Source organism: Rhyacophila brunnea, unplaced genomic scaffold (assembly GCF_057557595.1).
Source record: "Rhyacophila brunnea isolate RB1 unplaced genomic scaffold, BYU_Rbru_1.0 scaffold_16, whole genome shotgun sequence".
Classification (NCBI taxonomy): Eukaryota; Metazoa; Arthropoda; class Insecta; order Trichoptera; family Rhyacophilidae; genus Rhyacophila; species Rhyacophila brunnea.
Genome location: NW_028232816.1, coordinates 2,230,931 through 2,247,784, shown reverse-complemented (window position 1 = coordinate 2,247,784; position 16,854 = coordinate 2,230,931). Strand labels below are relative to the sequence as shown.

Here is a 16,854-nt window from a genome sequence, read left to right as displayed (position 1 = left end):
TGGCGATTTTCAATACATCTACTGGAGCTGTCACACATAATAATAATCAGAAAATATATTGGACAATTATACTTTTTTTTACTATTAAAGCTAATTTATGATGCGTGTTTATCTCACTTATCTGGTCAACGCAACACGCCGGGCCCCCCACAGCCCGGGCCCCCAGGCTAGAGCCCTGTCAGCCTTCCCCAGCCATGACCTACACCACTCTGGAATTGGAGTGGACACCAAGAATTTTTTGACAGTTCATTAGGGATTTTGACATTAGTGTTTCGAAATTAAAATCCAAGACATTTTTCTAAAAGGGGTGCCGGAGATCATTTTTTGCCGTGTTATTTGTCTTAGCCCAAGGTATAGTTTATTGGCTTTAAATTTCAATGGGTAACATCATTCTGATGATTTTCATATTTTGGGGGGGTGCCAGCCCCCCCCCCCCTGGGTGCGCCCCTGCTGCTAGTCATCTTTGTCTTGCGACAATAATAAATGATAAAAGGGTAGGTGGGAAAAAAGGATGAATACGACCACAATTGGCCCAACCACAATCTGTATTTATTTTCAAAACATACAAATATAATAAAATCTTAATGATTTGAGTGATTTTGGGATTTTGAATTGAAAATCGTAATTCTAATGGATTCAAGCTCTGTACTATTCCATTTAAGTCGTTTATCGCGACCCGGGTTTCGCCTTTCGGCATCTTCAGGCGTCGTGTCCACTCACCAAAGGCAAACACACACTGACAACGAAAACTCCTAACTCTACCTTATAGTAAATCAATACAATAGAGTAAGTAAAAAAATATTTTTGTTAAAATTATATATTTAAATTTATTATTATTATTTTAAAATTTTTTCGATTTTTGCACTTTTTTTGATAGGCGAAAGGAAAAGTGCATTTTGAATTCATTCTTGGTAGAATTACCCATAAACTTTGAGTGCCATTATTTATTTCAACCAAAGAGATTAGACTACCGTGCAGTGTTGCCAACCGTACTATAATTATAGTATTTGTACTATAATTTTGGTCCGCGTACCATGTACGATATTATAAAACAGGTATATGACGCCTTAAAATACTATAATTTTGAATATCGGAAAAATTATGTAAAAAGTACTAACATTTCGATATTTCCGTTCGATAAATTGGTGCAAAGTACAATAATTTCGCAATGTAAGAAGATTTGGAGAAAAAAATTGCTCGAAAAACGTAAAAAAATCCGTTGACTTTGATGTAAAATGAAATTTATTGAATTCTTCGGTAAGCATTTTGGATAGCAAGAGGTACCTAAGTAAAAAGTGGTCTCGGACTTTTTCAAATAATCCGTTATTTTTTTTGTGAGAAACAAAAAACCTATACATTTTCAACAGATAACAATGCGTAGGTACAATATTTTTTCCCCAAATACTATTATAATATTATATTATATAAATATGGAGACTCTGTACTATAATTCCACTTTGAAAAGATAAACACTTTGTCCGAATGGTCGTGTATTAATGTTAAATCGGATTTGCATAGTGATCGACGGACAAAGTCTGGCAACTCAGAGAGTAAAATGTCAAATATGTTTGAAATCCAACGAGCCTGGTCTGCGGATTAAAAAATCCGCAGACCTGGGGTACTCCGAAGACTGTTAATCGTCTGACTTGCGTGCCAATGGAGCGCCGGCATGAGCAACAAAAAACTTATCCATTTTCAACAGATGACAACGCGTACCTAGGTTCTATATTTTTGCCCCCAATACTATTATTTTGGAGGCTCTGTAATATAATTCCACTTTCAAAAGATGGCAACTCTAGTCTTTGGTGAAATGCTAAGTCACGTCACGCCTGTTACGTTCTGTGTGCAACGATAAACTTGAGGATCAATTGCATGCATAATATGGATATTAAACGCGAACGAGAAGACTCCGAACCTATTGCAGAAGTGGAGCAATGGTTTGAGGTACCTGTGAATCATGATCCAAACAGCCAGCTGCTTACCTACATAAAGCAAGAGGACACCGACGAGGCCGGATACACTTTTGAGGTTAGTATTTCATAACGGAATATTTGTACGTCGTAGTATTGTTTGTTTTAAGATGTGTGTCCTCAGGCGTAATTAACAGTGTATGCATTTTGTATAATAAACATCGCGTGGAGACATATTTCCGAGCGGCCTACAGATAACAGCAAAGAGGAACAAAATTTATTTTCCGTCGAAACACCTACCTATTCATTGTTATTACAATAATCGGTACAAGTCGGTTATGGGAAGCCAGCGGCAAACAAATTTTGAAATTATTCGATATACTGGATTATTATTTGTTAGGTTGGGTTAGTTTAGGTTAGGTGAAGTTGGGTTATGTTTTCATTCTTAAATTCATGAAGTTTACTCAAAACCGGCTATGACAATTAGGGCGGTCCTCGCCTGGCTTCCCCATAACCGACTTGTACCTAATAATCTATAGACAAGTTAAGCGTTAATTACATTGAGCTACTTTACGAGCTGCTTGTTGGCGAATTTACAATCTGCCTGTAAAGCCCAGTGTCATCATCGAACAAGCTAACATTGTAAACACTCTACCGAGAAAAGTTGAAAGCCGGTCAACTTTACACGCTACACGCCGGCGTGTGGGCCTACAGCTCGTAAAGTAGCTCAATGTAACTGACGCATTAGAATATAGAGAGAGATTTCTTTCCATAGTGAAAATCTACCATCTGACAGTTGTGTATCATTTATAAAAACCATCCATTTCCGATATGAATTTCATATTTTTCAATGTTGGCAGAACTCTATGATAACACTATTTTATTGTGCGAATATAATATATTCCTCTTCTGGATGCCGCACACTTTGGCGGCATCCAGAACAGCTATCCAAGCCATGTGAATGTTGATTATGCCAATCATCGTGAACCAACGTACCTATCACAAGCTCACTCATTACTTATTGTGGTCATATTACAATAATTATAGGTACACATTCCATTAGTATTGACAGATATTATTTTTTTTCTGGTGTCATAATGCAATATTGAATAATTTTGGTGATTTATACATTATCCTTATATGTATACCTTATATGTGCTTTCGGACCTCTGAATAGTATCTTCAAGAATGACCTGTGCGTAGGGTGATCAACCAATGTGTATTGCCCGTGCCCACGTATGGCTGCGAGACGTGGACCCTCAACACTAAAAATGTCCAAAGGCTAAGAGTCGCACAGCGAGGCATGGAGAGGTGTATGTTGGGCATCACGCGAAAGGACCGTAAGAGAAACGAATGAGTTAGGAAGCAGACAGGAGTATGTGACGTAATAGACGTTGCCAAACAGCTGAAATGAAGATGGGCGGGGCACATTGCTTGCCGAAAGAAAGTACGGCCGCTGGACAAATGCCGTCATCCAATGCTACCCAAGGGGCACGAAACGGCCACAGGGTCGCCCTAAAAGCCGCTGGATTGACGAACTGATAAAGTTCGGCGGAAATAGGTGGCAGCGAACGACACAGGACCGAGAGAGTTGGAAAAAGCTTGGGGAGGCCTTCATCCAGCAGTGGATTGACCCCGGCTGATGATGATACCTTATCCGCGGGTGGAGTAGGTACATACGTATCTTAAAAGAGTCTTTTGGATTCTTAAACCATGACGTTTTATTTCAACCTAGGCCAGTGGTCAGCAAACCGCGGCTCTTTGGCCCCTTGAATGCGGTTCTGTTTCATAGGTATGATCAGTAAAGTTTAAAAAACTAGCATTGACGGTTCTTTACCTTTTCGGTTCTAGATATTCATGCAAACAATTTTTTGCAAGCATGAACCTTATGAGTAAATTGAGAAGTCGTCTTATTGACGAGAATCTGGAATCGTGGCTAAAATTAAAAACAACAATATACAATTGTTTGATTTAATAAAACGCATTTTTGTTTACGCATTATGGTTGTTAGCATTCCTAGCCATTATCAAAACAACGATATAGGTATCGTTGCGTAGCATCCAAAGCGTTGCATATGAGTTCTAATTGGACCAGTTTTTACACATTTATTAATTTAATCAATGTACATATTGACTTTTCAGAATCCTACAAATAACCTGGGAAATATAAAATTTGAGACCGATTTTCAACAAGTCGACATCAAAGATGAGTTTCCAATGCGATCAGTCAATTCTGACGACCTTCAAGCAAGTAGCTCTTATGTGGAATTGACGAAGGATAATCAGGTACTTATATTTTATTTTATTTTAATAATGACGTGCAATAATAATCTATGGCAGATATTCCCAATTGGTGTGTTGCAAGATTAGGAGTAAGTAAGTAAAGAAACGAGGACATACGCCCTATTTAAATTCAGGCATTTTTTCGTTCTTTAGATGAACGCATCGCAGTTCGTGCAACAATTTAGAGCAAAGCCACACGAGTGCTGCGTCGCGAGACCGCCGTATTCCGACTGCTAGCTGAAGTGAGGACGCACAGCTGCTGCCTCCTCACTCCCACTCGCAGTAGGAATACAGCAGTCTCGCGACGCAGCACGCAGTGTTTATTAGTATTTTTTAACAATCACAAACACCCAGGCTTTGAGAAAATCACATAAATATTGTGTCCTCACCGGGAATCGTACCCAAAACTCTCGGGTGGAAGGCCAGCGCCTTACGCTACGAGCGCCGCCAATGACTCGTAATTTAGTTACGTCTGGACTTCCAACAATAATAAGAATTCGAGATAGAAGGGAAATATTGGGGTGAGGGAGACGATAATTGGCCCGACCAGTTAGTATTATTTGATTCGAATGATGTTACGTTTTTGAAGTAGTATATGTTAGGATGTACCGAGTGACCCAATTATTATTTGGTCAGCGTATTTGCAGTGGGAATGGAATTCTACCACTGCGATATGCACCAAAGACTTGCACATGCATTTACAAAATATAATTTTTTTCAGGAACCTGTAACAAATCGTAGAGCTGTAAATTCGGAAACTGATTCTCAGAGAGCTCAAATCAAGGATGAGTTTATTCTTGACACAATGCTTCCGTTCAATTATGATGATCCTCAGCCAAGTTCCTCTCATCATGTAATTTTAAGCACTATTTACAGCATCATAAATCGTCCGGTGTTCGAAATTAGAACTAAGCTCATCGCAGTATAAAAAGTATTCAATGATACCTCAATTGTTAGCATGTGACGCCGTCACTCAACGGACAACTGATACTAGTGGATCTATAATACGAGCCGTTTTTTACTTATTTTTATTGCCTACCTTTTATTCCTTTTTGTATTAGAAAGTTACTCAGTATATTATATGATACGTATTTAAATCTTGGGATCTTCTGAAATTTACAAATTATTTATTCAAATGCCTAAAACTCTTGCCTCTTCTTTACTGAAAGGGGATCTCCATGCCCGCCAAAACCTGTTGGTATCATCACTATATTATAACCTCTAAAATATTCTTCAATTTGTTTTTCCCGTTAAGTTTCGTCCTTAGGTACTACATAAACATACGTCGATAATTTAGTTTATTTTATATTTGGTTTCATCAGGTCGTCGCCGCTGGAACCGCAGTCAATGATGAGATCCAGGATATGCGAGAAGTAAAAGAACAACACGATGACATATACCTTGGTAAACAAAACATTAAAGAACTTAAGGATTACAAAGAAAGGTTGACAGATTTGTGTAAGACTGTTAAACGAAATGATATTCGATCTGACTCAGAATTGGTAGCTGTTATAAGTCTAGAAAAAAACCATTTTTATGAAAATAATTTAGTGTGCAGTATTTGTTATGCTTTTTTTAATTCGTTTAATTTACTAAATCGCCACAAAGCATTGCATAAAAAAACGGTTACCTCAATGGGTTTTAAACGGTTTAAGTGTGATGAATGTAATTTCTCCAGTAGACATGGTAATGATATGAAAAAACATAAAATGATTCATTCTGGTGAAAAACCATTTCAATGTGATGTATGTAATTACTCATGTATTCAAGTCGGTCACATGAAAGAACACAAAATGACTCACTCTGGCTTAAAACCATATACATGTGATAAATGTAAACTATCATTTATAACATCGAGTAGATTAAAAACACATAAATTGAATCATTCTAATGAAAAGCCTTTTAAATGTGACAATTGTGAATACTCTTGTACTTTGTCTGCTTCAATGAAAATACACAAATTGACTCATTCTGGTGAAAAACCGTATAAATGCAAAGAATGTGATTATTCTTGTATAACATCCAGTAATATGAAGTACCATAAAATGACGCATTCTGGTGAAAATCCTTTTAAGTGTGATGTATGTAATTTCACTTGCAAGCAGTCATGTAAATTAAAAAGACATAAAATGACCCATTCCGGTGAAAGACCCTTTAAATGTACTGAATGTAGTTTCGCGTGTATAGAATTTAGTAGCCTGAAGTTACACAAGATGACTCATTCTGGGAAAAGACCATATAAATGTGACGAATGTACTTTTACATGTATAACATCGCATAGATTAAAAATACATAAAATTAATCATTCCGATGAAAAACCATTTAAATGTAGTGAATGCGACTACTCATGTAATCATTTAAGTTTCTTGAACAAACACAAAATCAATCATTCCGGTGAAAAGCCATTTAAATGTGAGACTTGCGATTATTCATCCGCACGGTCCAGTTGCTTGAAATTACACAAATTGAAACACGCTAGTGAAAAACCGTTTAAATGTGAACAATGTGGTTTCTCTTGTATACGATCTGGTGATATGAAATCCCACCAAATGACACATTCTGGTGTGAAACCATTTAAATGTGACGAATGTAAATATTCATGTACAACATCTGGTAATTTGAAAAGACATAAAATGACGCATTCTGGTGAAAGACCATTTAAATGTGATGAATGTAGTTACTCTTGTATAGAATCTACTAAGTTGAAGAGACACAAAATGACTCATTCTGGTGAAGGAACATAATTATTATGCCTTAAGTTAACTGAAACTATTTTTACGATAGCGTCGTCTAAATTACTTTGATTCCAATAATGGAATCAAATTGGTCGTTGTGCACTATTCTGCCACATATTAATATAGTGTAGTGTAGTCTTTCCCGGCTGCTCGTTCGAGGTCCAGTGTTTCTCCGTAAATAATTTTCCCCCAATTTGATACGCTAATATCGTAATAGATTCCTAGGTTTCCATTTTTTCTTTCTTTCCTCTACGTTTCGGGCTTGTTGCAGGCCAGCGTCTAATTGAATTTGTATAACTAACAAGCACCATCTGCAAATTGTATTCTCATTTCAATGACAACAAATAAGTACGACTGACAAAGTTTATTATGCACTATTGATGTCGAATGTTATCAGCTTACCTCCACTCTTCGCCACTGCTATATGTTATATCGGAAGCTTTTGTGAAAAATAATATTAAATGAATTAGCGATAATTATGCGCAGAATGATAAAAGGGGCAGGCATCATCCAGCCATCAAGAACAAAGAAACAGTTCTTCAATTAATTTATTAACCATGATATTATTATATTGACTTTGTGGTTAGGTAGTTTTTGTAAAGTAGATAGGTACTTACATATTTACCAAATAATTTTATTATTTTTACACTTAATATTAAATAACCATATTTTACACTGGAAGTTGTTTTCTTAATAATAAAAATATATCGTAATAAATCATTTCTTTTATTCAATAAACAATTGACAAAATTTTGAAAATGTAACATAACATTTTGTCGCTATAGGATTGGTTTGTCGAATATCCGTTTTTGTCAGCGCTCGAAATGGAATATTTTACGAACCGGAGCGCTCGATTTGTTACTAAGATATTAACATAGTTATCTAATTGCATGTGTATTTTATAAACATAAGTACGTTAGATTTTTACATTATATGGCAAATCTAGTCCAGACGGTCAAATTAATATGTCTACCAGACAGCGATAACTTTGGAAATTATACAATCTGGACGGCGCTCCGGACCATTTCGAGCCCTGGTTTTTGACGAAATCGACCTTTTAATGCAGAATATTTTTTTTATCTAAATGGACTAGAACCATCCTTTTTTTTAAATAACTTTGTAATGGTAATTAATACATCATTCATATGCTGTAAAAAAGACAATTTAAATATAGTATCATGAAATTTGTTTTTCGTTTCCTGAACATTATTTGGTCTATTCGATAAACCAATCCTACAGCGACAATTTAGCATAGATAACTTGAAAACACCTCAGATATAATATATACCCATTAGAAAAAATCATATTTGAAAAAAATACGATGCTCGACGTGTTTCAAATTCAATCTTAATCGAAGGATTATTTTTGTATTCTTGACTACATCTCATACTTTTTGTTTATAGTTTAAAATTCACAAGAAAAATGTAAATAATACTGCATTATTTACTCGTTATTTTTTTTTGTAAAATTTAAAATTAGGTACTTACCTATGTCGATGTCTTTCATCCATTTAACTAGAATCCAATATCTTATAAGAAATGTTTTTTTTAGTATTTTTACATCAAAATTTTTGGTTCCTTATTACGGTAGGTATTTATTGTAGAACACAAAATATTTTTCTCTATCCTATTATAATCGCCATTTCGTCGCTGTATGATTGGTTTGTCGAATAGACCAAATGTTCAGGAGACAAAAAACAAATTTCATAATCCTATATTTAAATACATGGAGATATTTAAATTGTTATTTTTACAGCATACGAATGATATATTCATTACCATTACAAAGTAATTTAAAGAAAAGAATGGTTCTTATCCATTTAGATACAAAAAAAAAACAATCAGCATTAACAGGTTGATTTCGACAATAGGTAACGGATATTCGACAAACCAATCTATAGCGACGATTTGATAATATATAATAATATAGATAAGCTCGAAAGCAAAGAAAGACAATTATTTTTATTAATACCTTATTTATACTACTGGATTCCGGCGTCCTGGAAGGCCGGAGGAAGTATACAGCTGAGCTACGGGATGCTGGTTTTAATACGAAACGATGCAAGAAGACTGGCGAGGGACAGAGCTTCTTGGAGGTGCCTCGTAGTACCCATAGGCTCCTACTAAGAGGCGGATATGGCTTAAGAAGAAGGTAATTTTATTGTACTACTTGCTTGCCCTATGCCCCAATGTTTGGTCGTGACAGGGTGAAAGAAGAAGATTTTCTCTTTATAGAAGTTAAACCATTGCGCACTACCAGAAAATGCTATTCTGAAGATCACCGGCTCCCACTGCTTGAGGTACCTATGGATACTATCCGTGGCATTATCCAACTGACTTTCTCTGAGGTAGGTTTACATACTGCAGTCTGCAATTTAGAAGTGATCTTTGTTTAGCTACGAGTACCTACGTATTTTTTTCGACTTATACGATGTATAAAATAGAACTCTGCCATTCTGGACTGTGTTGACCTGTGTCCCTGATAACTATCGTAGCATCAGTTGTTTATTCTCCCAAGGTACAGAACCAACTTGCCACTGGTAATGTCATTAGGGATGGCGATAACTATGTTCAACCAAATTGCTTCTGGTGTTGATATATTCCATATGTGTGACAGTGAGCTTAGGTGAACGCTATCTTATAAATTCTTAAAATAGGGTTTCCTTAGCAAACTCCGTCTACTTCTTTGAACTTCTATAGATGTATAAATGTATTTTCACTGCCTTTGTATGTTTATTTATTATGTTCTCTTTTCATATTTTCATTTTTATCGCTGTTATTACTTTTCTTTATAATAATGTTTCACGCCATGTTGTGAATGTCTTAAACTTATAATTTGTAATGTATACAATATGGTAAAAAAATAATTTAAATTATCATTTGAGAGAGAATTATCTTAAGCACACACCACAATTACATGGTTTTCACCATTATACATATTTTTTCAGCATGTTTAAATCTTCGGGTCCCTAGAATTTAGATGAAAACACATTGCATTGATGGGGTTTTATATCAATAAGTATGTGTAATAAGTTTTCAGATTACCAAGCCGCGAGAATTTTTTAAGGTATGCATCGTGGTTATACGGTTTTTCAAGTGTATGTGTCGTTTGGTGCGTATTGAGATTACTCAACTGCGAGAATATTTTAAGGCACACATCGCATTGAAATGGTTTCTCACCAGTATGTGTCATTTTATGCTTTATCAGACTAATGGATGTTGAGCACTTGTATGTGCAAACATCGCAATGAAACGGTTTTTCACCACTATGTCTCATTTTGTGCGTTTTGAGATTGCCCGATGACGAACACTTATATGTGCACACATCGCAATGAAATGGTGTTTCGCCAGTATGTCCCATTTTGTGCGTTTTAAGATTACTCGGTGACGAACACTTATATGTGCACACATCGCAATGAAATGGTTTTTCACCAGTATGTGTATTTTTATGTATTTTAAGACTACTGGAAGACGAGCACTTATACGAGCAAACCTCGCAATCAAATCGTTTTTCACCAGTATGTGTGATTTTATGCTTTACCAAATTACTGGATGACGAGCATTTATATGAATTAACATCACAATGATCCAATTTTTCACCGTCAGGCATTGTTTTGTTAATATTGAGACTACCAATATGAATCACTTTATGTGTTTTTAGACCTTTAGACATCACGCATATAATATTGTGACTCTTTAACGCGATTTTAGACCCACATACTGCATAGCAATCATTGCAAATAAAATTTCGTTGAAAATTTATTACTCTTGTCAGCTTAATACGGACCACCTTTTGCAAATAGGGTTTCTGTAATTCTTCTTTCATGTAATGATCATCTATGGTTATCTCTGAATGCTGTGTCGTCCTTTCGTGGAGCTCTTTGGATGCACATTCTAAGTATTTGAGGCGACCTTCTTTACAAAGTGTATTTAAATTCACGATAGGCAATGAACTCTTACACTTGGAGCCTCGTTTTGTAAACCATCGCTGCGTAGAATTCTGCAAAAAGATTTTGAACACCTATTGCATTATTTACAGTAATATAAAGAAATATTTTTAATTAATTACATTTTATTCAACGAATAATTCACAAGAGTTTTAGAATGTAACATTCTAATTATTGAACATTAAAAAAATTGAAAACACTTTCTTCTAGTGTGTATATGCATGAGATGTTATCAAAGTATGTGTCTTCAATATATAGAATGTTACATTTTCAAAATTCGTGTCTTCGTTGAATTAAAAAGAAATGGTTTATTAAAAATACCTAAGTTAAAATGTCAACTTAGGTAGATACTAAACGGCCCACATGCTCATCGTAGGTCAAAATAGAGCTTTTATGGTATTTTCAGAGCATAACCCTGGACATTCCTTAACCGTTGTAGTTAATCTATTTAAATAGTTTTGTAGCATTATTATCCTTTATATTTATTTTAAACATTTGATGACTGCATAAGTTTTAGAATATAGTCATATTTCGGTACGTCCATGTGCAGTGGTGTTAAGATTTTTTACATTTATTAATTTTTAAACGCATTAATAAAACCATTGGTAAAATTAATGTTTACATTATATAGTGACATATTTACGATAAAAAATTATATTTCATAATCTTTTTGATCCTAAATTTGACAAGAATTAGGCATTTTATTATTCAAAAGTGGGCACGAATAACACATTTGAATATAATTCTAAAGATAATGATTATAAGCTATATCTTTGACCATTCAAATGCCTAATTTTTTTAGTTTTTAAATTTAGTAATTAATTTAGAAGAAATAGCACATATTCAATTGAACGTACCTCATCTTTTGGTCTGTATTCTGAATACGAACAACTTGGTTGAGGCTCTTCATCATAGGTTAGGTGTATAGTATTTTCAACAATCTCGCGTTTGACATCAACTTGCTGAAGGTCAGTCTTAGGTTTAATATCAGCTAAGCCGGGTGCAGGGTGCTAAAAGCAAATTAATATTATGTAATCACAATATGATAAAATCACTTTGAGCTCCTCGAATTTAAAAGAAGTATAATAATATACTATATTATAGTATACAGGAGGTAGGCTGTTAAGATCCGTCATAAATAGTGCACACTAAACTTTGTCAGTCATACGTATTTGTTTTCATTGAAATAAAACTACAATTATTTACAGATGTTGTTGGTAGTTTTTAAAAATAAATTAAACACTGTCATAATAAATAGTCAAGAAATACTCGTCTATCTATAAAATATCCAAAGTTATGCAATTAAATCATACGTTACTTTAGATATTTATTATAGATATATAGATATTATAGATAGAATAATATTTTTTATCTATTATACTTTGGTTGAGATAACATGTGTTATATTATGTATTCCTAATCCAACGAAAAAAATTAGTATGAATGAAAAAAAATGCACAATTTTGTCGTATCGCCCAAAGTATACCAAAACTATTATGGTTTGGTTAATGCAAGGTTTAAAGCTATACCTCAGTTGAGGCATGGTCCAAAAAGATCGCGGCTAGGCGATGCACGGATTGTGCAAATGTCGCGTGCCTAACGAAATATAATTTGTCATATAAATCCAACATCCGTCCATTTAATGTTCTGTTTATTGTTCTATTAGTAACAATAGTAATATATTCATTGACATGTTTTCTTTTTCAAGTAAATTGGTAACGTTTTTTAGTCATCTTTACACGATTTAAGAATTAATACCCCCGTCGCCATCAAAACAAATTGACGTGTTCACAGCTCGATGTTTGCTCTTCTATTGCCAGCGAGTCCAAAATTTCGTCGCACCTATAGTTGAAAATTATTTGCCGTTTCAATGAAGTACCGTCTTAATTCATTTTTAAAAACAAACTAAAACCATCTGTAAATTGTAGTTTTAGTTCAATGAAAACAATTAAGTACGTATGACTAACAAAGTATAATGTGCACTATTTATGGAAGATCTTAACAGACAACCTCCCTATTGCAATATAATATCGTGTCCGGAAACATGTACGTATGCAGTTCGCCGTATCACACTAACCGTGAAATGTTGTATCGGAAATAATATGTGGCCGTCCAACCAAAGTTTTCGGGTAGTATAGTGTAGGTAAATCATTCTACAGTGGCACCATAGGCGATTCGTGCGTGTATTGAATTGCTTGCGACAATGCCTGTTTCAATGGAAGCAAATAATACCACTACAACTGCAAGCCGTATTTGTCGTACCCATGGTGCCACTGTAAAACGACTTACCTATACCTACTGACATAAAATGCATGTCTAAATAAAAGGCGGTTCTTATCGGTTTACACTTTACAGGAAGCCAGTAGCAAACAAATTTTGAAAATAGCCGATATACTGAATTATTTGTTAGGTTAGGTTTCATTATTGAATTCATGAATTTTACCAAAATTAACAATGAAAATTGAATTAATGTTCATATTGAATCTAATAGAATTGGAGACCGTACGATGAATGTTCATCCCTTTCTGATAAGAAAACTCACGGAAAACTGTGCTGCGGTGAAATGTTTAACATACAATTTAGATGTAACTTTATAATAATATATGCACAATGGATTATTATAAAACGAAATCGTAGGTATCAAATTCAGATAAGGTCATGTTTTGAAAGACAAATTTAGATCCACAAGCGTTATTAACAGTTTGTATAAAATAGAAAAAAACATTACGCTTGTCGTTCGTATTCCGTTATTGTCTATACAATTAAATCGCAAGAAATTAGATTTCAATAAACTAACCTCAAAATCGTAACTGGATTCGTCAGTATTTTCTTGTTTACATAAATGTGAGTGACCGGACTATTTCGATGACTAGTTTGCATATTAAACAAAAGCTCGCCTTTTGTATCATATTGGTTTTCATTGCATTCTTGCTTTACATCCATGTTTGTTATTAAACGAGGAACAACGCGACTTCGCCGACTTCACTCTCCACTAGACAAAGTAGAGAAGCGGTAGCATAGATAATGCTGCAATAAGAACCTACCATAGATGAGAGAACATACTCTTCTAGGTAGGTATCGTACAGAATATAAATTAGGTAGGTACCTATTATTATATATTTTATAGTTCAATACTTAATTTCTAATACGCGAAAGCTGTGAATTTTCTAAGGATACCTACTTAATCCTTTGATCCTACAGCATTTACAGCATTTTAATTTTAAATTGTGTTAAGAATTATACTCACTTCCCTATTTACCTACCTATTTTTATTATTTGCCGAGGATTATAACTTTTCTGTCAAACATACCTACCTACTCTCAAATTGCAGTATTAAGATTGTGGAAATTTTATAAACTAAGATGTCGGTAACGAAGCGAACGCTAGTCTAATTCATTAAAAACCGCCACACCTCTCAAAAGCTGCAATATTCATATTCATTTCTTCATTTTCCGCCCCTAAGCAACGCATTTCATGCCATCCCTACGGTCCTCACTGTAATCATATTACCTATGCAAATAGTAACAATAGTAAACAGAATATCGCTGTATGCAAACGTATACGTATACGTCCGCCTACTCACAATTTTATTTTTATTATGTTGGCACCATTATATCGAAGGAAAAAGTAACGATGTAATAGTAACGAAGTAACTGTCAAAAAGTATTGACGCTTTTCACAGTCCTAGCCGCAATGTCATTCCATATTATTGTATGAAAGCCAAGTCAGCCATATACGTTTACGAGACAAAGTCAAGCACATAGAATGGATATCAAATGCGAACCAAATAATGAAGAACCTGATACAGAGAGACAGCATTGGTATGATGTACCCATAGAGCCTTCCGACATCCACATAAAGCAAGAGTATGCTGACAATGCCAGCTGTTGTATGTTTCAGGTAAGTTCTTCAAACGCGTGACATTGGATAGGTTCCTACTTTACAATCTACTTATTTACTTACTTATGCGTCAATTACATTGAACTACTTTACGAGCTGCTTGTTGGCGAATTTACAATCTGCCTGTAAAGTCGCCCAGTGTCATCATCGAACAAGCTAACAAGCAGATTGTAAACACTATACCGAGGAAAGTTGAAAGCGGGTCAACTTTACACTCTACACGCTGGCGTGTGGGCCTACTGCGTCTGCGCAGTAAAGCGTAGTAGCGACCTCCCGGTAAAAAACGAACTACGTTCTGTCAAAATAGGTAGGTAGTCGCTAACTTGTTGGCTTCTCAGCGAATGGAAAATTTTGTGTGTCATCATCACAATCGCAGTAGCTGAATCGCCCGCTTTTAAATTCGCCAACAAACAGCTCGTAAAGTAGGTAGCTCAATGTAATTGACGCATTAGGATATTTGTGTAACTTCTGGGGCGCCTCGGCGAGCTTAGGCCTACATCCCCTTTATAATATGTGGTTAGGTACTGTCTGGAGTGTTGCATGAGTTTTGTTTCATTTAAGTGAAAGCTGGCCTCGGCGGCTTCGCGACTGACCGAGGCCAGTTTAGAGGTCTGAGTGGATTTATCTCTAGTAAGTTTTTCCTTGCGTTCAAAACAAGGGTGTCCGTTGGTTCAGTCTCGTCGTGCTTTTGTGCTTCTTGTTGGCTTCCGGCACTGCAGCTTTCGGCCGCTTTCTCGTCCATGTCATCGTCTTAAGTTTTCTTTTCACAGCGGTAGTCATCAGGTTTGGTGATGTTTTACTTCCGAGTCGTGGGAGGTCTGTTTGAGGGCTTGTGCAGCATAGGTTGTCTTCATGCGGTTTTTAAGATCTCGGCGCTTGGATGATTGATGCAGTTCCCTCGAGTACCTAGCAATTCGTCTTTTTGCTAAACCCCTGATAACAAGTCTTACGAATTAAGTACATTTTCATTGTGTTAATAAGTGTGATGACTGATGACCAATATTATAATATACCTAGTAGGTATGAAGATAATTATATCAATTTAGATTTGAGAGTGTTTTTTTTATAATAATTAGGTGGTAGGTAAGTAATAATTATTATTAGTGTTCCCAGACGTCCTCTTTTACCAGGACAAGTCCTCTTATGTGGGTTCAATGTAGGTGTCCAACACAGAACATATAATAAATAGAATACCGATAGGCTATATTCAATACGCCGCATGTTGATGCAGGTTTTTGAATGTGTGAGTGTCCCACGAAAATGAAGCACACATTATGCACGTGCAATAGTGTGTGTAATACACGAACATTAAATGAGTGTAAATGCATAAACCGAGAACAGTTTTCAATATTAGACGTACAACGTATTTTTGACACGTGTGTAAGTTTAACCCGGATTCTTCCTTACTCGAGTCGGTTACTTGCTATCGCCTTACCCGTTAGGTATTTCAGTTCCCATTATTTCTGAGTTCCCCAGTGTCCAATATATTTTATTTTTTTTACCGAATATTGCGTAATATGTCCTCGTTTCCTGCTGTGAATATTTTATGCACCTATTTTATAAAATCGATTGACAAAATAGTTTTTAGGTTACCTAGGTACCTACCTTAATAAGTATATTTTTAATCGCAAAATTTACTCTACCTACTTATAGGTACTAATTCTTGTTTGTTAATAAATGATTAAGTATAAGAATATAATATATTCTCTATATACAATTATATTATAATAATTGTAAAATAATCGAGGTCTTGCAAACATTAGCATGTCACGGGTTCAATAATTCCAGTGGCAAAATACATAACAAAGACACTCACAATTATTGAGAAAACAACATGTGTAAAATAACTTATTTATTCATGCTCTGTTTTGTCCGGTTACCATTCTGAACATGTTATCTTTTTTGTCAATTGAATACATGATTGATGCCAAGATTTTGTTTTTGCTGTGTTCGGACACTATTAATTCAGTTGCTGTAAGTAAATCACACGCCAATGGATTGACTCCATTTTACAAGGTTATTTATTATTAGGTCGTATTCTTATTTGTCCGGTGGTTTTTTATCCGGTACAAATCTTGCAA

At 35.1% G+C, this 16,854-nt stretch overlaps 2 long non-coding RNA genes across 2 annotated transcripts; one reads left to right on the top strand and one right to left on the bottom strand.

Moving 5' to 3' along the window:
• The first annotated feature begins 1,546 nt into the window (after positions 1 to 1,546).
• On the top strand, positions 1,547 to 7,638 carry LOC147074173 (uncharacterized). The gene is made up of 4 exons (XR_015070199.1): positions 1,547 to 2,028; positions 4,052 to 4,195; positions 4,914 to 5,045; positions 5,515 to 7,638. It is a non-coding gene; the product is annotated as an uncharacterized LOC147074173 (long non-coding RNA).
• A 2,057-nt stretch (positions 7,639 to 9,695) lies between these two features.
• LOC147074172 (uncharacterized) lies at positions 9,696 to 13,882 on the bottom strand. Its single transcript, XR_015070198.1, has 3 exons — positions 13,671 to 13,882; positions 11,731 to 11,883; positions 9,696 to 10,926 (listed from the first exon to the last, which is right to left on the bottom strand). It is a non-coding gene; the product is annotated as an uncharacterized LOC147074172 (long non-coding RNA).
• Positions 13,883 to 16,854: the final 2,972 nt, after the last annotated feature.